The sequence below is a fragment of the Lutra lutra genome, chromosome 8 (genome assembly GCF_902655055.1).
Source record: "Lutra lutra chromosome 8, mLutLut1.2, whole genome shotgun sequence".
NCBI classification, from domain to species: domain Eukaryota; kingdom Metazoa; phylum Chordata; class Mammalia; order Carnivora; family Mustelidae; genus Lutra; species Lutra lutra.
Window position 1 is genome coordinate 10,238,475 of NC_062285.1, and position 22,864 is coordinate 10,261,338.

Sequence of the window (22,864 nt, forward strand, 5' to 3'; positions counted from 1 at the left end):
GCCCCCAGGTTGGCGTGCAAGAAGCCCATGGTCTTCCAGCTCAGAGGATCCTCCCAGCAATGCCTTGAAATCTGTCCACTTGTCTATCCAGTCAGTCACTTGTCTATCCAGTCAGCCATGCAACCACTACTTGCGTCTTCTAGACACCAGACAATGAGCTTGACTCTGACCGCACTTATACGTAGGACAAACACAAGTTCCTGCTCCCGCAGACCCTCGAGGACTTGCCAGGAACACAGCCACTGAAGAAGAAATGATTCCACACACGTAAGAAGGGTTGCAAAAGGGAAAAGGACGGTATGGGAAGAATTTACGAGAGTGAGTCAAGGAAGGCCCCTCCCTGCGGAGGTGACATTGAAGCACATTTAAAAGCTTATGTCTCAATCTGCCAGGGCTACCAGAACAAAGTACCACAGACTGGGGGGCTTCCACATTTATTTTCTTCTACTTCTGGAGGCCAGAGTTTGGCCAGGTTGCTTTTTTGGGGGGCCTCTCTCTCGGGCTTGTAGATAACCACCATCTCCCTGTGTCAACACGTGGTCTTCCCCCTGTGCATGTCTGTGTCCAAATCACCTCTTCTTACAAGAACACCAATCACATCGGAGTAGGGCCCACCTAATGACCTCACTTTAACTTAATTACCTCTTTAAAGACCACGTCTCCAAAGACAGTCACATTGTGGAGGTTAGGGCTCCCAACTCAACCCCTGAGAGCCTATGACTCGCTAACCAAAGCACCTGATCCTGGAAAGAGTGTTCCAGAAAGAAAACACGGGCAGAAGAGCAAGTGTGATCATGAAGGATCCAGTAGGTACGGTGAAATGTCATAGACCTTAGCTTCAAGGTGACCTTGAGATTACAGAAGAGTTTGAAGCAGAAGAGCGGCGTGCCAAACTGGACGTAAGATCATTCTGGTGTCGTGGTGGAAAATGAGGTGGAGGGGTAAGGGTGGTGCCTCTGGTGGTCCGGGTGGCAGATGAGGGTGACTGGAGCAGAGGACAGCTTCGGGTCTGGGGAGCCGTGGGGATGTGAACACACACTGAAACAGCAAGATGGGGCTGGAGACAGAGGCAGAGCAGAGCCCCAGGGAAGCACCAGGATTTTAGGACCTCAAAGAGATGTCAGGAAGAGCCAACCAGGTTGGTGAGAGCAAGCAGAGCCAGGGGGCCAGTGGGAGCACTAGGGAGTGCTCAGCAGGGTAGAATGGCCAGAGCGGCAGGGACAGAGGCCGTGAGGGTCATCTACCTTGAGGCCATGGCTCACGGGGTGAGAACACTTACAGGGAGTGTAGGGCTGAGAGCCCAGTTCCCACAGGCAGAGAAGGTGAGGGGACAGTCCTAGCACGTTGGGGCTGGGTGTGGGGGGAGAGGGATGGAGTCACACCTGGAAGGGTACGGACCCCAGTGGAATTCTTTTCATTAAAATTTTAGGTACTTGACATAGAGTGCGAGATTGGTTTCTGGAGTAGAATTCACCACTTACACACAACACCCAGTGCTCATCGGGACACGTGCCCTCCCGAATGCCCATCCCCCAAACACTTACATGATGTCAGAAAAGAGCCAGGACAGAAGGGGCTTTGGATCCTGAGGAAGCCAGAGGGAACACTGGCTCTGGGAAAGAGAAGGTCCAACTCTCCCATTTTAACCCAAACGAAGGAGGAAAAGAGGACCTAGGCCAGAGGGTAATCACAGATGGGAGCCGGGGACGTGGTGTATGCAAGGGAGCACCCGCGGGAGAGGGCTCCTCTCCGGAGGTCAGGAATGTGGGTTGAACTGATGAATTAATGAAGAGTATAGTGATGCAGGAATACACAACAGGTTTGGTGAGATACATAAAAATCAGAGCCTGCTTTTTTTTTTCTTTCTAAATAAGGTTTGTCCCCAGATTGTCACCTGTAACCCATGGCCATTTGGGCTCTAGATCAGCAGACAGAACCATCCCATTAGCACATGGAAGTAGGCCATCAAGCTGCCCATAGGCAAGCCACATTTTTTCTCTGGAACATTTTGAATCGACTATAAAAGCTGGAGGAGTATGATTAGACCCCAAAGCTGTGAACCACAGAGCGTGCAGGAACCATGGCCCGGGCCTGGGTAATTTTAAGGGTCATTGTTATTAGCAAAAACAACAGGCAGTACTTCCTTTGAGTTTGGCTTCTCTCCTCCCTCCTTCTCCTCTCTCCCTACTCCTCCTTTCCTCTTCCCTCCCTGCCTCAGGACCCCCTCAAAACCACAGCAGGTGCTGGATCTGGCTGTGACAGGACACCCCCACTCTGTGGGCTCTGGGGTCCAGAATAAAACTAGACCGTTGAGTTTCAAATGAAATCACCCCACAGGCCCTTTTTCTCCAGTTACTGGGCTCATTAGAGCTCAGATAATGGAACATCTCCTCCCACTCATGGCCCATGAGAAGTGAAGGAGAGACACCAACCCCTGTACCACGTCACTAAAGAGAAACGGAGAGGAAAAGGTCACTGACGATAGCCCAGTTTTTAGTGTTTTGGAAGAACTTTCTCCTGACCATGAGAGATCTGGAGCATGAAGAAAGGATTTACCAGGATGTGGTGGTTATAAACAGAAGAGACATTCATTTGTGTGTCCTAGTGACTAAGCCAGAGTTCTGGAATTTATCATTCCAGAAGGTTCCATGGCTAATTTCCTTGGTAGGCAGGGGGCATGTGAGATCACTGGAGCCAGAAGAGGCTTTTAGAAGCTGTGGGGGCTGCTTGCCAGGAAAAGGGAAGACAGCTCGGCACAGCCTGGTTTGCGTTGATGGGTCCCGCAGGAACCTCAGGGTCTGAGCACGGACGCCTTCTCCCCGGTCAGGGAGGGATTTGACAGCGACCAGCTAACCGGGATATGGAAGTTTACCAAGATGCTCTGAGCACTCAGCCATGTGTGCAAACCGGCTCCCACGTGTCTGCAGCTGCTAGAAAGCAGGGACCGTTCTGGGGCTGAAGTGTTTCCTGGCCAGGACTCTACTGTGACCTGTGCCAGGGGCCATAAGAAAATGGAATGCCCCTTACTGTCCACCCGTCCGAGCCTGAGCCCCAGCCCCCCTCCACTCTTCATCACTTGCTTAGAAACTGGCTGACTTTAAGAAAGCGCATACAGCAGAGGAGCTCGGTCCGGGGGTTCCAGGCACGACAAAGCCAGGAGCAGTCCCTCATGGCGGGCTGGCCAGCAAGACTTCCCTTACAGAGCAACTGCGGACGGTTCTCCCCACACAGGAGAAGTGCGGTCAAGTGCTTTACACACACAACGTGGATTGTTTCCAATCGGTCCCATTAAAATCACTCACACGAAAACAAATGCAAAGAGACTCATGGTTCTGGGCCTTTCCGAGCCGTCAGGCTGGGATTATCTCCTGCCGGTGAGTGGTGTCCCCGGGGGGGATCAGGACCCCTCAAGCAAATTCCCCTTCAGTGCCCTGAGCAGTGCTGGCTGTCGTCTGAGGGGGAGGTGCCTCTTTGAGGTGTGAGCAATACAAGGACCCACCTAAGTCTCATCTCCCCACCTTCCCATCCGTCTTAAAACCTGCACAGGGAGGAATCCCAACGGCCTGCCATTTGAAAAGAAGGAGGATGTGTGGGGCGTGGGGTTCTAAGCGGGACAGGAAAGTGTCACAGCCCGTGGCCTCGGCTGGCCCAGTTACGTCACACCATGGGGGACCAGGAGAGAATCATCACTGTGGCAACCAGAGGGACCACAGTTAGGGTTCATGAGGCCCCTGTGACCCTGAGAGCTCTCCTACCGAGGTGCCCCAGCAGATCTCCTCACTGCCCACCAGGCAGGGAAAGGGGGGTCACTGAGGAGACACCCCACAAAGACTTCCTGCTCCTGCACTCTGGCTCCCTGCTTGCCCTCTCCACGTCCTGTGGGTCCTGACACCGCCTTCTCCTAAGTCCCTGGGCCCCGTCACTCATCGTAGGGGAAACTACTGATGGATGGGTCATGTTCAAGACGGTAGGAGAAAGCTGCCATTGGCCGGGCAACCACTTTGCGCCAGGCACTCAGCTTTCCTCCACAGAGGACTTCATTTCAGGCTCCAGTGAGCCCAGGGACATGGGCCCTGCTATCGTCCCATCTTACAGACGAGGCGACTGAGGTTCAGAGAAGAGAAGCGGTCCAAGCTCACGGCCGTATGTTTGACCCACCACCTGTCTCCCGCGCCTTCACTCCTTCCTTGTTCATTTCCACTCCCAGGAGCACTTGAGATCTGGCGGGGGCCACTCGGGAGGAGGCACCGGTGGGCCTGAAGCCTTGAGCACTACTCGCGATTCGGCACAGGGCTCCCAGATAGGAAGAAGACCTTGGGGACCCTCTCACACCTTACCTTCTTGCCAGGCGATCACTGATGCCCCCCATCGCTAACTGGGCACTCCTCCTAACCTCCCACTTCGTTCATTCTTGGGACTCCCACGGGCTCCTCTCCCAGGGTCCCAGGAGCTATGGAGGACTTGCCATCATTACCGTTTTGGTGGGTGATTTCCTAGTCTTCTGGGAAACTGAGGGACCTTTAGACGGTGGTATGTGGGGGGAGGACTGCTAGGATGCCCTCCAGGAGAACGAGTGGCCAGACCTCCTGCCCCCAGGCCTCACTGGGTCAGTGGGAAGCAGCCGTCCCTATTTCCAGATGCTGAGCCCCCTGCCTGCAGGGGTCCAGGGACATTCCAGAGACTTACTCCAGACGAGTCGGGCTTGTCCTGCTGATTTACTCAAGTGTGGGCATTCGGATGTGGTCTTTCTCCCACTGGGTGCACCATCACTGAGCCAGACATGAGGATCGAGCTCTCCTGGGCTCCAGGCCCTCATACCCATGACGCCGCACAAGAGGTGCCCAGCCCGAGACAGTGGGCCCCGCTGTAGGTAATAGGCACCCCTGTGGGCCTGCTCACAGATTCAGGGGTGCTGGAGGATACAGAAGGGGGTGTGGCTGTGCTGCAGGAGAACGCTGGACAGGTCATGAGGAGCTGAGGGAGTTCTGGTCCTGTCTCTGCCCATCACAGGCGTGTGACCTCTGTTTCCCACATGCACAAGGAGGAGGTTGGATTTGGACAGTGTCTTTGGGCCATGCTCTGAGGGGCCCCAGGATTCTGCCTCTGGGTACCCTGCCCAGAAGCCCCCATGAGCTGCACCAGGCATGAGATTCAAGCCCTGAAGGGTGGCAAGGAGGGCAGGGGGGTGGGAAGGGGAATGAATCAAACAGCCCCGCATTGCTCTCTGCTACACATGAGTTGCAAGAAGGGTTCTGTGTCCAGGATGCCCGAGCAGGACTGGGCCGGGTACTCTCCAGATCCTTCTGACCCAGGGGTCGGGGGTGCTGTGCCTGCGGGAGGGACCTGCTCTGCTCATTCTGCCCCCGCTGGCCTGCCATGGAGCCAAGGGAGCCAAATGGTCGACCTGGAGATAGGTGACCTGATACCACAGACCAAAACAATTCCAAGACTCCAAAGTGCATCCCGTTCAAGTCAGGAGATGGAGACGTGGCAGTGGAAGGTCCCACTCAGACATCACCCCCCACAGAGCCAGGTGGGACGCTCAGGACTGTGACCCAGGTGGACCCACGCTGGGTGTGTGTTGCTCAGAACCACAGGCCCCTTGCTCTGCCCCTTTGTGAGCTGAACAGGACAGGCCGGCAGGAAGGCCCCGACACCACCTGACCCCAGCCACCCACGTTGGTCCCCGAGGTGTCTCAGACCCCAGCAGTGGGGACAGGGACCAGAGCTCCGGAAGCAAGGCCCCTGGTTCTGCTCCGTGTCTCCACCTCGTGAGCCTGCTAGAGGCTCCTGTACTCCTAGCAGCACAGGCCGCGGACGTCACTCTGGAAGCTGATTTGAAAAAGCAAACGCAATGACAACAATATCCAATTGTGACTGCAGAGGGAGTTTAACAGGCAGAATGTAATTACTCAGCCTGGAACAGGTCCAAGACCTGTTTGCTCCCTGGGAGCCCACGAGGTCTCAGCATCTCGGGCAGAAAGCGGCGCCCCAGGCCGCCCCGCCCTCAGAAATCTGCGCAGAGACTGGGATGTGGCTGGTCAAGGCTGCCTGTAATGGCAGCTTCTGAACTCCCGGAGCAGAGTGTGGGCACGAGGGGTACCTGGACCCTGAGCGTGACCTGAGGGGAGGTACCTTCAGGATCATTTTGGCCCTAGGTCCTCAATGCACTTGACTTCAGAGGGATAGAGGCAGCTGCTCATGGGGTCGTGGAAGGAGCTGAGGATCTGGATTTTGGCTGAGTATCTCCTGGCCAGTGTCAGACCCCACGAAGGGCCAGGCTGCCCTTTCTTGTCCGGTCTCCTCCCTCTGCTTTCAGTTTATGGTCAATGCCTGCCTTGCTTCGCCTGCCAGGGGAACGAGGAGGCCAGTGGGCAGGTTTTAAATGCCTCCCGTGTGGAGTTGCTCTGGGCTCCCTCGTGGGCCCTGCCTCAGGGGGACGCATGGCAGTGGGGACACGGGACCGAACACAATCTACCAAAATGCAAGTGACTGTCATCCGGGCAAGTCTGGATGGGGAACTGGGGAGCTTGGAACAGGGTATGATTGCCCGCAGGAGATGTCACAGCGGAGGTGTTCTCGGAGCTGGGACCGCAGCAGATCCTGAACAGCTGGGTTGGGAGCAGTTCTCAGCTCTCCCCGGGCAGAGAAACTTGTGTGTAGTCAGGAGCCTGGGTCCTCCCAGGCCCACTGCCAGGGGTACAATGTTGGGGGCTGGTTAAAGGCTTAGAGCCAACCACGCCTCTCCCTCCCCATGGCACCCTGCACGCAGCTCTGGCTCATTCTCCCATCCCTTCGAAAACCTCCTCGCCATACACGCTGCTTCCTTGGGCAGAAGGCATCATCACCATCACCCACCGGAAGCACATTTTAAATATTTGCCAATGCAAAGAAGATCATTCCGTGCCCTCCCATCTCCTAAATTCAACAATTTCCAACGCATCGCCAGCCCCATTTTATCCCTAACTCCCCCGCCCACTTCCCCAAATCCCATCCTTAACATCATCTCATCTCATCTGTAAATACCTCAGAAGTTTTCTTGAAAAGATTAGAGCTTTTTAGCACAAGCCCACAAAACCATTATCATTCCTTTTAGCAATGAAATCAATTTCTGATTATGATCAAATATCCAGTCAGCAAGGCCACGGTCTGCATTTTGCTGGTTGCATTGCCGAATGTCACTTAATACGTTTCTCTGTCCTTTGAATGTCCTACGAGTTCATATTTAGATCGAGAGACATAATCCAATTCAGGTACGACTGGTTTGGGCAAGAAACTCCCGAAGCGGGGATGGCCTTTCAGAAGGAGGCTTGGTACGCCCCTGGTTAGCTCTCGTGATACGGACAGGCCCTGGTGCCAGATCCATTCATTCGCTCGACACACGGTGTTGCCCGAGGTCTCCAGCTCCTCCTCCACACATCTGCTAGTACGCTTCTACAAGGAGAGACTGCACAGGGCAAAAAAGGGAATGAACCCTCGAGACTGCCCCTTCTCATATGCGTTTCCCAAAGAACGAACGGCCTCCCTGACATCAAGACTTGGCCAATGAGTTTTCTCCTTGCAGCTTGTCATAAAGGCCTGGAGGGGAGCACATTCGATGTATTTTAATCCCTTGCAGTCAATCTCTTGTAGTTATTACCCTAATTGATGTTTGAACGGCCTCGTCCTCAGCCAGTAGGAACCACTTTGGCTCCCGCATCCACTGTGACAGTTTCCTCACTTGCCGGTGTGACAAGTTGCTCTGGGCTCATCTTGCACATCCGTCTTACTTTCATTTATTTCAATGGAAAGTCCCCTGACCCCAGCCTCCAATCTGTCTGTGTCTTCACTGCAGCCAGATGAATCTTTCCCTAAATTAACTTTAGCTCCGTTGCTCTTCTTGGGAGGCAGCGTGATGCCAGGAACAATCAGGAGCTTTGGAACTGGCGAAACGTGAGTTTGGAACTGGCCATGTCGGTTACATGTTGCACCAGCAGAAGCTGGTGAGACCATCTCCCTGAACCTCAGCCGCCTCGTCTGTAAAACTGAGAATAATCATGCTTTGCCTTGCAGGATTATGGTGAAGGCTAAACCAACACGAAGCCCCCGGCATAGAGTCCGCTGAGTAGGAAGGGCATGTCAATATCTATTCCTTTTCCTCTTGTTCTTTTCAAGGAACACCAATGGCGTCTAATGTCCACCCCACTGTGCAGACTTTTAAGTGCCTTGTCTGACCCACCCTATCTACCCAGCCTCGTTTTCATGGCTGTCCTCCCCAATCACCTGCCATTGGTCCCACCAGCCTGCTCTCACCAGACATTCGAATGCCCTCCACCTTCATTTGCATGGGCTCCTTCACCTTAAATGTTGCATGTCCTTCCATTTCTTCAACTCCTACATAGCTGTGAAGACCCATCTCAGATCCTTCTTCCAGACCTCATCTTCTTCCCATCCCCTGAAAGCCTGTCTGCCCTCACAAGCCTGATTCGAGGTGGGAGGGGCTACCTCTGTTGTACGCATCTCCATCCACCACCTATAGACTTGGACAGAATACGCTTCAAGAACTCTGCTTTCTGAAGCTAACTTGGTCTGCACACAGATCCCTGGGCCTGGGATCTATGTGTGTGACTGTGACCACAGTGACATCACTAGGGGTGGGCTTGTGATGTGTACATGGGTATGCAACTGTTTGTGTAAATATATGCATGTATACACATCATGTCTGTGTGTGCATGTGCACACATGTGTCTGTGTGAGTACATGCACACTCCTGCACACCCGAGCCCCTCCGGAAGCCGGTGTCCTGGCCTGTCCTCTCTGACTCAGACTCACCCAGAGCCCCTGAGGCTCTGCCCCACCCTCGGACTTCAGCCAGGATGTGGGAGGACACCTGGACCCTGATCTTTATAGAGATCCAATGATGATCTCCTTGGGGTTCTCGGTTTTCTAAACCAGATGTGTCCCCCATCTGGAACATGGAGAAGAGCCACTGATGACTAGGGAAACTTCTCTGTCCAGATCACAGCTGGAACCAAGAACAAAGATGATCTCAGTGCAGAACTTTTCCATGGAAGAACCATCCCCCCGAGCAGTGATGAGTAAGGACGCTTCACAAGACGGCCTCCATCCCTAAGCAGGATAATCTCATCGGCCAACTTGACAAACCACTCTGATGCACCACAAAGTCAGGGAGGCTCCTAGGACGTGGGACGCCCCCTCCCTCCCTGGACCCTAGCATCTGTCTCGGGATGGCGCCCACAGGCAGATCCTAATCCCTGCTGTGTAGGGAGGGGGGAGAGCTGCAGGGAGGTGGGAAAATCCTGTCTGGGCTTTCTGCTCCGTCCCTCAAAAGGCATCACCCAGATAAAAGGGATCTAGCCAAAGCAGGATTCAAAGCTCAGCATAAAAAAGCAAGAGCTATGCAAGCAGTAAAAGTAGAATTTCCCTGGAAGATTGGAGAGAGGGGGAGCTCTGGAATGAAGAGGGGTTGGGCAGCGCCCCAATAAAAAGATGGCCTCCAGAAGGACTGGCCGGGGCCCCCTTAGCACAGAACAGCCACATTTTAAGTAGCTGCCCATCGGCTCTGCGACGAGTCCACCTTTGCTGTCCCAAGCTATCAGGAAGACACCCGGACTGATGTGCCCCAGAGGACAAAGGAAGCAGGCAGATCCCCGGGCTGGTAACTCTGTGCAGGAGGCCTTGGAAAAGCCAGCCGCAGCAGGGCCATTTCTGGAGCCGAAGTGAGACAACCCCAATTATTCTAGAAGAAAGTGGCCTTTGTAGTGAGCGGGGATGGGGGGTGTAAATGAGGTCTCAGGTTGTTTTATGGGGTGTTAAAGGAATGGTGCCATCCTCCCCGCCCCCCAGCTCTGGAGGAGTGAGTGAGGACGTCTTGGTGGCAGCAGACCATTCCGCTGGCAGGTGTTCATTGATTAAAGGAAGCCGCGCTGTGTGCCCCCCTCTCTGATCCCAACCCACTTCCAGGGCTTTGTGGGGGTTGCGAGCAGGAGGAGGAGGTTCCCAGCGAGGGACGCGGCTCGGCTAATCACCACGTGCCATCACATAATAACATTTAATAGCAGCACACAAAGCACCAGGTTGCACTTGAACATCAAACATCGGCTTGAAAATGCAGCCCCCTTTCCTCCACGGGCTTGTCAGAGGAGCAGCATCTGGGGGCGTGACGATGCGGCCCTGCCCCAGCTGCCAGTGCCCCCCCACCCCCCAAGAGTCCCCGTCCCCAGCCCTGTGTGCCACGCAGAGCAGGGAGGTTTGCCCACGCCCAACCTCCTGGGGGTGGGGGGTGCTGATAGAGGCCAAGGCCGGGGCACACGCCTTTCCAAAATCCTGAGGCTGCTTTCCGTTTCTAACATATAAAGAGAACGTGCTTTTGTGCGTCTTTCTGGAGCAGGTCCTGTGTGCAGGCTCTCTCCTCCCACCGCTCACCCCACGTAGGCTGCTGGACCAGAGCGACTTAAAAGAGGCAGCGTGCCCTGGGCCAGGCCTCCCAGAGGCTCTGCGGGTGGGACTCAGAGCCCCTCTCCCTGCTGCAAGCTCAGGGCAGGATAGGGTCCTCCCACCAGGGTGCCGGGACACTCTATTGTCAGCTTGCTTGCTTGATTCAATTGCCTTTAAATGACCCGAAGGCCAGGACCCTCCACGGGTCCTTTGCGCTTTTCCCCACGGGAACAGAGCTCACAGTCAGGGTGCCCGCTCCCTGCTTCGCCCCGGGGCAGGCTCCCTGAGCCCCAGAAAGAGCCAGGCACCCTTTCTCTTCTTCGGCAGCTCTCTCTTCCACCTCACTTTGCTCCTTATTTTTTTTTTAAGCCTGATCTCCCCCATATTTTGCAAGCTCTGTTAGAGGAATGAGTTTCACAAAACTTTCCATAAGCATCACTGTCATAACGCGTTTTATCTTCCTTATAGCTGTCCCTTTCCTTTTCACTCAGTGTCCACTGGGTGCAAACCCTGGGTCAGGGCTCTAGGGATCCACATTTAGCAAAGTAGATGGCGGGACTTAACCAACTATCAACACAGGTGTCCTGTGTTTCTTCTGATTTAAAAAAAATGAAAATTAGGGTCGCCTGGGTGTCTCAGTTGGCTTAAATGTCTGCCTTCATCTCAGGTCATGATCCCAGGGTCCTGGGATCGAGCCCCACATTGGGCTCCTTACTCAGCAGGGAGCCTGTTTCTCCCTCTCTCTGCTCATGCATGCTCTTTCTCAAATAAATAAAATCTTCGAAAAGAGAAATAAAAATTTTGTTAAAATATACGAAACCTAAAATTCACCATTTTAGCTATGTTGAAGTTCCGTGGCACTAATTACATTTACATTATCGTGGCCACCTTCTGCACCACCCATCTCCAGAACTTTTTCATCTTCCCAAACTGAAACTCCGCCCCATTGAACACTAACTCCCCACCTCCCTGCTCCCCAAGCCCTGGGCAGCCACTGTTCTTCCTGTCTCTGTGAACGTGACGATAATCGGTAGCGCATGTGAATCGGATTACACCACATTTGTCCTTCTGTGCCTGGCTGATTTCTCTTAGCCTACTGTCCCCAGCATCCATCCATGCGCTGGCAGGTGACAGGGTCCCATTCTTCCTTAAGGCTGAACGATATCCCATTGTGTGGACGAATCACACTTTGTTTCTCCATGGGACTCTGCCTCTTTGGTCCCCTGCTATGCTACGGGACCTGGAACCTTGCTAGCACATGGGGGGTGTGCAAGTAAGTGTTGCAAGAATGGCTTACATGAAATTATCCATGGAAAGCACTACTTCGGGGCACACAGCAAGCCTTCCAAAAGCACGAGCCATTGCTGGGACCAGCCACCTTCATTCTACACTTGTGTGTATAAACAGAAAGCACGCAGGAGAGCGGGTCTGGGTACCACCAGGAAGCAGGTGACCTCCTTGCTGCCTCCCCCAGCAGAACAAAGCAAGAGAAGCCACAGAGTTGATCATCACTGGTGCTTTTGAGCTTGGAAGTTATAACCTGACGCTCAACCAGCTTCTGCCTGAGGATGTGCCACCTGGAACCAGGCCCTCCCAGCTTGGTGACTTTTCCCAGGGTCCCTTCGGGGCGGGAGCCCCAGCTATGAGCTACCCTCCATCATTCTCCGTCTGTCTCAGGGACAAATTACTCCTTCCAAGCGGGCCCAGTGCAGCCCAGAGCACACTGTCAGCAGCCTGCAAGCAACAGCCTGGGACGTGGCGGGAGGTGGCAAGCGATGGTGTCGGCTACCCCTGTGCAAACTCAGCAGCACCTCTGGGGTTTTAAATAGGTCATTTCTCCTTAGACAAGAGAGCACCCTCTCCACTGCCTCTTGGAACAGATTCCAGAAGATTCAGCTTACTTGCCCTGCAGATGGTTAGCCGACAGCCCCCGGCCGTCCTTCTCATCCCATTTTCAGTGCATGGACCCGGGCCCCAAGTCGGTGCCACAGCCCGAGGCCTCTGCTCCAAAAAAGGAATGCCACAGTCCGTTGAGATCCTATTTAGGAGGCTAGCACAGGAAAGGCTGTTATGCCTTCCCACAGAACATTCCAGAACCTTTAACCCGCCACTGGAGCCTTGCGGCCCAGAGTTTGATGGGGGCTGCTCTATCTTTTCCCGTCAGATTTAGACAGCTCAGCACGGCGCCCTTTTGACATGAAGTAATCATTGTCAGAGAGGGTCAGGGCTTCGGCAGCTGAGAAAACAGCAGAGTGACCCTTGAAAGGAAAGCAGGTCCTGCTGAATCAGGACACAGCCCATTAGTGGGTCAGAGGACCTTCCCTGCTGACATTTGCGTTGACGCTGCCTCATCAAGAAATCTGACGTGGGGGGCATCCTCTGGGTAGTCACCTTGACGGGGGGCACGTGGGAGCTCGCCTTCAGAGCGGCACCCGGCAGATGGCTTTAAATGCCACGGCGGAAACACAATAGAAGGCATTTCACGGTTACTCCTGCCTTAATACCAAGGAATAAATAACCATAGAAATGGTGGCGAGAACCACACAGATGGATGCCCCCACCCAGAATTTCAGCCCAGGAGGCGAGAGCTGCGGCGGTGACATCACCGAACCCTCCAGTATCAGTCCATGCTTATCCATGTACATACACCTATGTGTGCACACCTATTACATCTGTGTGCATGTGTGCATGTGTGTGTGCGTGCCCCCATGTGTCGTGTTATGTGTGTGCACATGTGTACAGATGTGTGTATATGTATATACATGCAGGGCTATTTTCATGAGCAAATGCTTTGTAACAGAAGCCAGTCACTGGTATAAGAAAAGATGTTGTGAGATCAAACGCATTTTAACATTTAAAGCTTTAAAACTGAATGTAGGCGTTTTTCCTGTTTTTCAGCTGCAGCATTTTCCAAACTGTGTTCTGCCAAACAAACACATGAATTAAAACAAAAGCCGGGACCCGCTGCAAGCCACAGAGAGATTCCCAGAGCGCACAGGGACTGAGGAGCAGGGCAGCAAGGAACCCCTTTAAACACGGTCTAACCAGCAATGTTGACCATGGGCTGCTTTTTCTCCCACAAGAACGCAGATGCACAATGATCTACATAACAAGGAGAATCCTGCCTTCTCACACCCTCCCTGAAGCCAGTGTACAAAGTCTCTCTGGTCCTTCTGGGTCTGAGGAAAGGCCAGTCCAGGATCAAGGGGGACTTCTGAGAGCAGAAAAGACAGGGAAAGTGCCCGTAGGTCTTTGTTGGTTGCAACTGGATGCAGCTCAGTAGTAATCTCCCTGCACCTTCTTCCCAACTCCTTCTGGGTGAGGGATGAGGCAGTTGACAGAAAACAAATTAAAACCCTCCATTCTCCATTATGCGAGGTGGCCGTCCCTGGCCCACCTGCTTCTGACGTTAGCATTCTAACCAGATGACGGGAAGGGGTAGGAGGGGGGTTGATAAGCAGTGGGAGGAAGGAAGAGAAGTCCAGGAATCTTTTCCTGTGAAATGAAGAGCTTTTCTCTTTTTCTTCCTCTGTTTCATAAATTTAGGGTTCCATTGTACTATTCACTTTTGTAATTTGCTTTTTTTCACTTAATGTATGCTCAGGGAGGTTTGTGAGGGTCCCGCATGTGGACATGGCCAGGGCAGAGTCCGTGGAGACATGGGGGTTCCAGGCTCTGGTCTCGCCTTCATCCCCCCAGACCCTCCTGCGCTCCATTCCTGCCTCATTGCCGTGAGGGTTTCCTCTCTCCTTCCTCAGGCCCAGGCTTACTCTCTCCAAGCGGGGAAAATGGCCATGGGAGGGTTCGTCTCTTGTCTGTGCAGAACTGGTCTAGTCTCAGAAAAACTGCCTTGCTCCTGGGTGGTCGCAGACGGTGAGCTGCTCCCAAACCCAGAACGACGACTATGTTGTGCCCACATTGTGAAGGTTTTTACAGAAAGAGTCACACGAAAGTACAAACACTAAATTCTATGAGGTTGTTCATTGAAAAGGGTAGAAAAATAAAAAATCAAGGTGACCTCAGGAATTGCGGATGCAGGATCCCTGTCCCACGTGCTTGGGCTGCCTCAGCCTCTCTTTCTACATCTCTTCAGGGAAAGCCTCCACTCCTCTGGGGAGAATCAACGGCCATGGCCACGGAAACTTCTAGGCTCACGATCCTCTCGATTTCCCTCATGAGCTCTGTTTCTAAATTCTCTGAGACTTTCATTTTCTCTGCTCCGAATCCTCTCTTTTCTCCAGTCCTGGGGCTGGAGGTCCTCGGGTGAAGGAGGCCTCCACCATCACACTTGTCCCGTCTTCGCGGGGCAGCAGGAGCCGTGGGCAGAGACGCACGGCCACGTGTGAATTCCACGGGAGCCCGTCTCCCACTGACTCTGGACCCTCGAGCAGTGACCTTAGCCACGTGTGCAGGGGTGCTCGCCTTGCCACCTGGGCCTGGTACTGGTGACAATTAAGGAGTTAGCGCTCATACCAGGGGTTTAGTAAACGTTACTGTTCTCTGACAGCCCATCTCTGGGGCCCAGCTGTCGTAGTAGATCTGCTCAGTAAACATTTGCTGTTTGAATAAATATGTCCTTCGCACTATCCTTTCCTGGTGCCCAACTTCAAATTAAAAAGTGGCAGAAATCATGCTTAAAGCTTGGTCCTTGCCAGGTGTCTCAGTCTGGGTCCAATGAGGAGACAGAAACCACACAATAATGGGGCAAGGGAAGTTGAATATGACAAATTATCAAGCAGTGATGGAAGAGTGGCTGATATCTTCCTGCGACGTCCCCCTCCCGGCCTCTATGGCGACGCTTAGCATTGCACTCACGACAAAGGAGAAACGCTGGAGGGCCACTCCTTGTCACCACGCAGGTTCTGAGGGTGAATCTGGCCCCACCAGGAAATACATCGACAGCTGGCACATGGGTAAAGATTGTGGTGTTTATCTACCAGTTAAAATTATATGAAGAAATTAAAAATCATCTTTTAGAAGACTATTTGATTCCTTTTTTCCTGGTGGGTGGGAGCCCGGACGCCCCCCACTGACGGGCAGACGGAAGCCCTCGCTCCCTTACCAAGATGGGACGGAGCCCAACACGGCGGGGACTCCACGGAGAGCAGAGTGTAGCTGTTGGCTAAGGCTGCCATAAGGAGCTCCGGGACTGAAGCAGGTCCACAGGACAACCTACTGTGTCCCAGTTCTAGAAGGCAAAGGCCAAGATCAAGGGCCGGCTCCTTCTGAGAGCAGCGAGCGAAGCCCTTCCCAGGCCTCTCCTCTCCGACAGCCTCTGCTGCTGTGCTGGTGATCCGCCGTGCTCCTTGGCTTTTCGAGGTCCCCACCGGCATGGTCCCGTCAACTGGCCATCTGGAAGAGAGGACACCACCCGACTCACACCCCTCCCCCTGGTGTGAGTTAAACCAGGAGCTGTGTGACAAGATGCTGAGCGGCAGAAAATGTCCATCCTGGGCAGCACAGATTTAAGGAAAAACACCCCAGGGCGAGCTCTAATTCCAAGGGCAGGCTAGGTGTGGCAGAAAGGTCTATTGTACCCCAGGATCTATTTGGCCCTTTGTCCTTTTAATAGCAGAACCCCTCCCCTTAATGTGGCTGGACAAATGGCCTCTCATTTAGAAGTGACATTTCCCGGGCTCTTGTGCATGTGCGTGGGACTGTACGGCTACATTTTGACCAGTGGACTGTGGACAGAATGGTTTGTGCAAGTTACAGGTTATTTTCACAGGGAAATTCTTTGCACTCCACTTCCTTCTCTTCTGCCTACGTCTGGGCTGGAACGCAGATGGGATGGAATGAGTCAAGTTCAATCCTGAGGTCAGACAGTGTTAGCAGCCGGGCAGCAGGCAGAGAGAAAGTCACCGTACAGGCCAGAGAGCTGCTGATCTGTGAGATTAGACGGCAAGATACTTGGCAAATCAGTTGCCTCCGATAACTCAGAAGGTGGACCGGGTACCTCAGGAGCCTGCAGTTCTAGGAAAAGTAACTTTTCAAATGGGTGGGACTGTTCCTTGCTTCATTTAGCAAGGCGCTATACGGAGAGACATTAAGTTGGGTATGTCTGCAAGCAAAGAGGGAGAGGGACAGCTCTGCTAAGGGGATAGCTCCGCTAAGCAAAGGCCACTCTGCCTGTGGCCTGCAATCCAGATTGACTGGAAAAGCCAGCTGCCTCTGTACCCCACAGCACTATCTCCCGAGGCAAGCTCAGAGCTCTTCTCAAAGACGTCTTCTGGAAGCTTCTCAAGCCAGCTCACAGGATCCAGTCTGGAAGCACCAGTCAGAGGAAGGGCGTTGCTTTCCACTCAGACTTGCCGTTCCAGATGCCCCCAAGAAACCTATGTGAAAAGGAACAAAAGGGGGCTGGCGGGGGGGTCTGCTTCTCCCTCTGCCCCTCCTCCAACTCGTTCTCTCAATCTCTCTTTCTCAAATAAATAAATAAAATCTTAAAAAATGAAATACACGAGTTCATGTGAAAACTTCCAATTCAAATTCAGGATTATGGGGTTTTTATTTACATCACTAAGTGTGCCTGTGCCCTTCCTTCTGGAGCAAATTGTCCTGTCTCCCTCAGTGGCACCCACAAAGACCTCAGCGTCTCCACTCCATGGCGTACACACTAAAGTCTCAGAATAAAAATGCCCAATATTAGCACAGACAATAGAGTCCATGAATATAGTTTTTAAAAAACGTTTTACAGTTCTTTGGTTCTCAGAACGCAGCCCAATGTGGGATGTGGAGTTAACTCCTGTTGAACTAGTTCCTCTCTAACGCCACCGGTTCAAAACCCAGTGCAGCTCCCTTGTTTCGCTTTGCCTTCTTCTTAATAAAATTAGTTTCATAAATGAAATCTCAGTTCATGTTATGTAAAATATCTACATGATTCCAAAGTCAAATGAACCAAGCAAGGTGAATTTAGTAGACTGCCCGTAACACTTGGGGGACCTGGGACAAGGTAATAGAGGTCCCTATTACATAGGTAGTTCAAGTTATAAAGCAAGTTGCCAAATTCTTAAATGGAGTACATCCTCTTCCCCTACTTAGACAGTGTTTCTTTCCATGGACAGGGAGACCGATTCCCCACTCAGAATTCTTGGTTCAGAGTTCGGCGCTGGAACAGGTGGCCTGGGGAGAGCCTGCCCCAACTTTCCCCCGACTCTTCCCATCTCTCATGCCCTCCATCCCACATGAGGACTTGCACACACACCTGTGGGTGTGTCGGGCCCGGGCCAGCCCTCAGGTGGCAAGGCATGTGTCCCTGAGGTGCTGTTTGCCCATGGGTGGAGGGACCTGGGATGGGCCCTCCGAGTGGGCTTGGAGCCACGGAGGTAGGAAATTTGAGTTCCAGGACCTAGAAGGGAAGGTGTCAACTCCACTGCTCTCCTGTGCCCTGCAGACCCCTTACCTCAGGGGACCGGTGGGACAGATGGCTAGAGACAGGCCAGAGCAGGGGTGCCCTCATCCAGACCCATGGGCAGCCCTACCCGAGGAACCCAGCTTTTCTCCCTGTCCCCGGCACTTCTGCAGTCTGGACTTTATCATTACTTCTTATAAATATAAGCAAATTTCATGCACACACATACTTCTCTCCATAGACACAGATACATGCATGTGTGTACATGTAACCACACACGTTGGCACACAGACCTTCTGCTCCAGGGTCAGGGTGGGAGGCACGGGGTGGGAAGCGTGCGGTTACACACCTGAACCCACCCAGGAGGGACGGCGGCGACCCGGCTTCCGAGCACTCTATGGTGAGTCCATCAAAGAAGTCAATGGGCCTGAACAAGAACCAGTAGGAAAACAGAGCCTTCTGGACAGACCCCCAAAAAGGCAAATTGGACATAAGAGGAAAAGATCCAATTAGGTTCCTGATATAAGAGCACCACGACCTTGAGCCAAACCGTGGGCAGGACCCACTTCTCTTCCCTTCGCAAATGCCTCAGCGTTGATTTTTGCCTGTTGCCCTTGCAGGGAGTGGGAAGTCAGCCCCCCTCGCGGCCCCAGCCGGAGGAAGCCTGCCTCTGGCTTCCTCAGCTCCATCTCCCCTCTCCCCCACCCGGTCAGTGCCGGGCTTCCCCCTGCCACAAGTGGCCACTTCGCTCCTGAAGGGACCATTTCCACAGCTGCCCAGGAACGAGGTTTGCACCTGTCCTGCTGAAGAGTACGGAGCCACCAGTCAGCATCTAGTCACACGAGGGGGGGGACGTCAGGAAAACAGAAATCAGAATCCCAGGTGCAAGTTGGCTTTCGTGTCTTTTCCATCACTAAAAAGGAGATGCATCCGGTCCACACCACCCCCGAGGGGCCACAGTGGTTTGCCGTGGACCCTCCCGTGAGCCTCCTGGCTGCTCCGTGGCCTGGCGGGCCCCGGGGAAAGCACCCTTCCATCCAGAAAAGCTGAGAGATGACAAAGCCTAGGAGCCAGTGAAAGTTGTTCTTTACCCCCAGACACCCCCAGAGCGTATATACTGTTTTAAACTTACCATAGGTTTTATTTATAAGAACAACGTGATGTCACTGAAAACTCTAGCTCTCATAAACCACTGCCTAACTTTGTCTTGGGTTGAAAAATCTTTCTGGCCTATTTTTTTTTTTTTTTTTAGAATTAGAAATATCAGCAACAGTGGCCTGTCCCAGGTCTCTCTCCAGTGGCCTCCAGGGAAAGAAGCCTCCATCGTTGCCTCCCTGGGTAAGAATCAGTCAGAGCTTTGCCGGAGGCTGTCCGCAGTGGGCTCTGATCCCCTGGCCTTGGTCTGCTCCCCCTACGTGTAATTAAAGAAGAAATCTATAGGGAATCGTGCCAATACCCTCTTCACCATCAGCTCCGCCGCCATCCCGAGGGGATAGAAAGTTCACGTTGGTTACTATGGGCAACCCCACTGGTCCCTGGGCTCGCTAACGAACCCTTCCTGGGACTGAAAAGCTTTCCTTTGTTAATGAAGGACTTCCCTCCTTCATACCTTCAACTTCCTCCTGAAGCCTCAGACTGATCTGCTTTATTTCCTTCCTAAATACTCGCACATTCTGAGCAGAACAGCTGGTAAGTAGAGGGGATTCAGCAGTTTCCCCTAAACTGGCAACGGAGGTCAAACCACCGGGCCGCTCGGTGTCACCTGCAGAAACGACATCATCTACAGAACACAGCCGGTGTGGAGACTCGGTTGTACACTGATCTCAATCTAAAACATTCTGCCTGGAGATGCGACTCTCAAAAACAAGCCCAGGGGTGCCTGGGTGGCTCAGTGGGTTAACCCGCTGCCTTCGGCTCAGGTCATGATCTCAGGGTCCTGGGATCGAGCCCCGCATCAGGCTCTCTGCTCAGCAGGGAGCCTGCTTCCTCCTCTCTCTCTGCCTGCCTCTCTGCCTGCTTGTGATCTCTGTCAAATAAATAAATAAAATCTTAAAAAAAAAAAAAAAAACAAGCCCAGACAAAGCCGCCTTTCGGTTGCCCCCGCCCCAACTTTCCTCCTCACCCCTTCCTTCCTCGGTGTCCGTGGTGGCCACATGCCCAGCACCAGATCCGAAACCACGACAATCCTGTTCCTCAGTGCTCCGGCTTCTCTCCCAGCCGTGGGTGGCCCCATGATCCACTTCTAGCCGATGAGTTGAGAACGAAAGTAGGTTGAGAACGTTTTTGGGAAAACTCCTACTTTTCCTGTTAAAGGGACAGACTCGGTGGGTTCTACTCTTTACGTCCCTTCCTTCTGCCTTGAACACAAACATGATGTCTGGGGCTATAGCATCGATCTTGCAACCACAAGGCAAAGAAAGACCTTGGGTAAGCATTGCAGATTAGCAGGGCTCATGGCAGCCGACGCCCACCTCTGAACCTCCGGTTATGGGGGAACAATAAACCTGTATGTGCTCAGGCCATTGACGGCGGCTTTCTGTTGCTTGCAACTCGACAAGTTCTGAACGAGACACAGCACGCTTGGCATGCTCCCATTAACCCTGCTTTCTGAAGGCATCTGAGGCAGAAGGAGCAGAATCTGCACCCTCCTCCACTCTCCACCACCTCCCCTTTGTAGGACAAATTCAAGGAAAGTCAGGTTGGGTGGATGGGACTGTGAAATGTTCCAATCTGACCCAGGGATTTGGATCCTAAACAGCTTTCTCTGTACCTATCTCCCTGCGGCTCTGCTTCTCTGCCCACCACAGCGTAGCGAGAGCCCACATTGGAAGCCCAGATAGGACCTTGTCACTTCTCGGTTCCCAGTCCCTCAGTGACCCCTGCAGCTCTGATGGTCGTGCTCTGAGTGTGTGTCCCCTGAACGCATATCTGAAATCTAATGACCGGTGTGATGGTATGAGGAGACGGGAGTTTTGGAGGGGGCTTCGCACCCTGACAAAAGAGATGGAGCTAGGAAGCCTATGACCTTGAAGAGACCCTCCCCCAACCATGCCAGCTCCTTAACCTTTGATTCCCAGTCCCCACACCTGGGAAAAATACATGTCTGTTCTTCGAAAGCCACCCAGTCTGTGGTGTTTTGTTAGAGCAGCCCAAACAGACTAAGTCACCATTTAAGACCAAAGACTGATATATTGTGGGGTTTTTTGGTCAAGACTCTAGACTTAGAGTTATGAAAACCCATTTTCACCATGAAAAACGGTTTGGTGATTCCCTCAAAAAGTTAAACATGGAGTTTCCATATGAACCAAGAATTCTGCTCCTAGGCATATACCCAAGAGAATTAACAACGTGTGCTCAGATAAATACATCTGTACAGATGTTCACGGCGGCGTTATTCACAATAGCCAAATGGGAGAAACAACCCAACCATCTGTCACACCGACAACAATGTGGGTAAGCCTTGAACACATCAAGTTTTCAAGGGGGAAGTATTCAAGAGACACAAAGGTCACGTGTTGTATGGCTGCATTCATATGAAGCACCCAGAATCGGCAAACCCATAGAGACAGAAGGTGGGCTGGGGGTTGTGAGGGGCTGGGGGGCGGGGGGCATGAGGAGTGGCTGCTCCACGGCTCTGAGGTCTCCTTTTGAGGTGACAGCACGTTCCGGAACGAGACACAGGTGGCAGTTGTACACCATGGTGAATGAGCTAAATGCCAAGGGTTGTTCACTTGGAAATCGTTAATTTCATGGTCTGTGAATTTCACCCCAACTTAAAAAAGGACTGAAAGGTGAGGAAGGAAGGAAAGGAGGGAGGGAGGGAGGAAGGGAGTGCAGGGGAGAGGAGGGGAGGAGGGAGGAAAGAGGGAAGGACAGAAGGAGAGAGGAAGGAAGGAATTTACTGGCTCATAGAACTAAGTGTGCCGTTGAAGGGGGGGCTGTCCTGAATGAGGGACAGAAACAGAACGAGAGGGGAGGGCATTCCTTCCCCCATGCCACGGCGCCTGGGACGGCTGCACTCCACCTCAGCCGCCACGAGACGCTGGCCTTCCCCCCAGCAGAAAGGTCCTTCCTGGGTCACCCCCACCACACACACCGGAGTCTAAACAGTCCGTATACTCACACACCCCATAGGTGATAACAGAGAAGTTTCTCTCAGTTTCTCTGAGGGCTTCATTTCTTTAAGGCATTAGGAACGAAGAAGGATTGATTTGGGCCACTTTCATTTTTCTGCAGGAAAGGGAGGCATCCGCAGAAGAAACAGACTGCCCTGGGTACTTGCATGGGGACATTTAAGATAAAGAATTGTGACCTGAAACTATGGAAAGGCCGGAAGGGGACCCAAAGGGGCCCAGAAGGGGGCGGAAGCAGGAGTGGGATGACGTTGTGGCAGAGGGAGACTGGGCACAAGGGAACACGGAGCAGGACGGGGGCCACCCAATCCCGAGCCTGGGACCCCATCAGAGACACCAGGCTGGTGGGGAGACCCAGCAAGAAGAACTTGCTAGAACGACAGCCTTCCTCCACTGGCAAAGGAGAAACGCTGACAGGGTCCAGCTCCAGGGCTCCCAGCAGGACAAAGCAGGACGGACTCGGGGCTGACAGATGAGGGACTGACTGAAACCAGAGATCTCATTTGCTGGGTCCTCAGGTTTTCTGGCAAAACGAAAATGGGAGGGGCGGCTGCTGTTTGGGGCACTGTGTCTGGAGATGCTGTCCAGGGATCACCACATCTCTTGGGTAAGGCGGGTTCGCAAGGAGCGGGGCCTGGGGGGCCTCACGGAAAGTGCGTCCTTGGCTTAGTCAATGTCCGTTCTGACCTGTTTTGGGGACAAGAGCTGACAGGTCTCATGTCACGGATTCTGTAAGGACCTAGGCATCACAGGGTAATGAAGAGGAGGCAGGGCTGCCTCTCTCCCTCCCTCCCAGGGAGAAGGGAGACGAATTTGGGCCAGGCCTCGAGCACCACCAGGTGGTTTCTTCCATCTGGACTCGGTGCATCTCTTTTCAGACTCCGGAGGGACAAGGTTGTTGGCTCTACCCGGGCATTGTGCCCTTGCCTCCTCCTTGCTGATG

At 53.2% G+C, this 22,864-nt stretch overlaps 1 long non-coding RNA gene across 2 annotated transcripts in view; it reads right to left on the bottom strand.

Annotated features, from left to right (window-relative positions):
- LOC125107867 (uncharacterized) overlaps positions 1-22,864 on the bottom strand; it is a 56,699-nt gene that overhangs the window by 24,625 nt on the left and 9,210 nt on the right. The window lies entirely within an intron of this gene.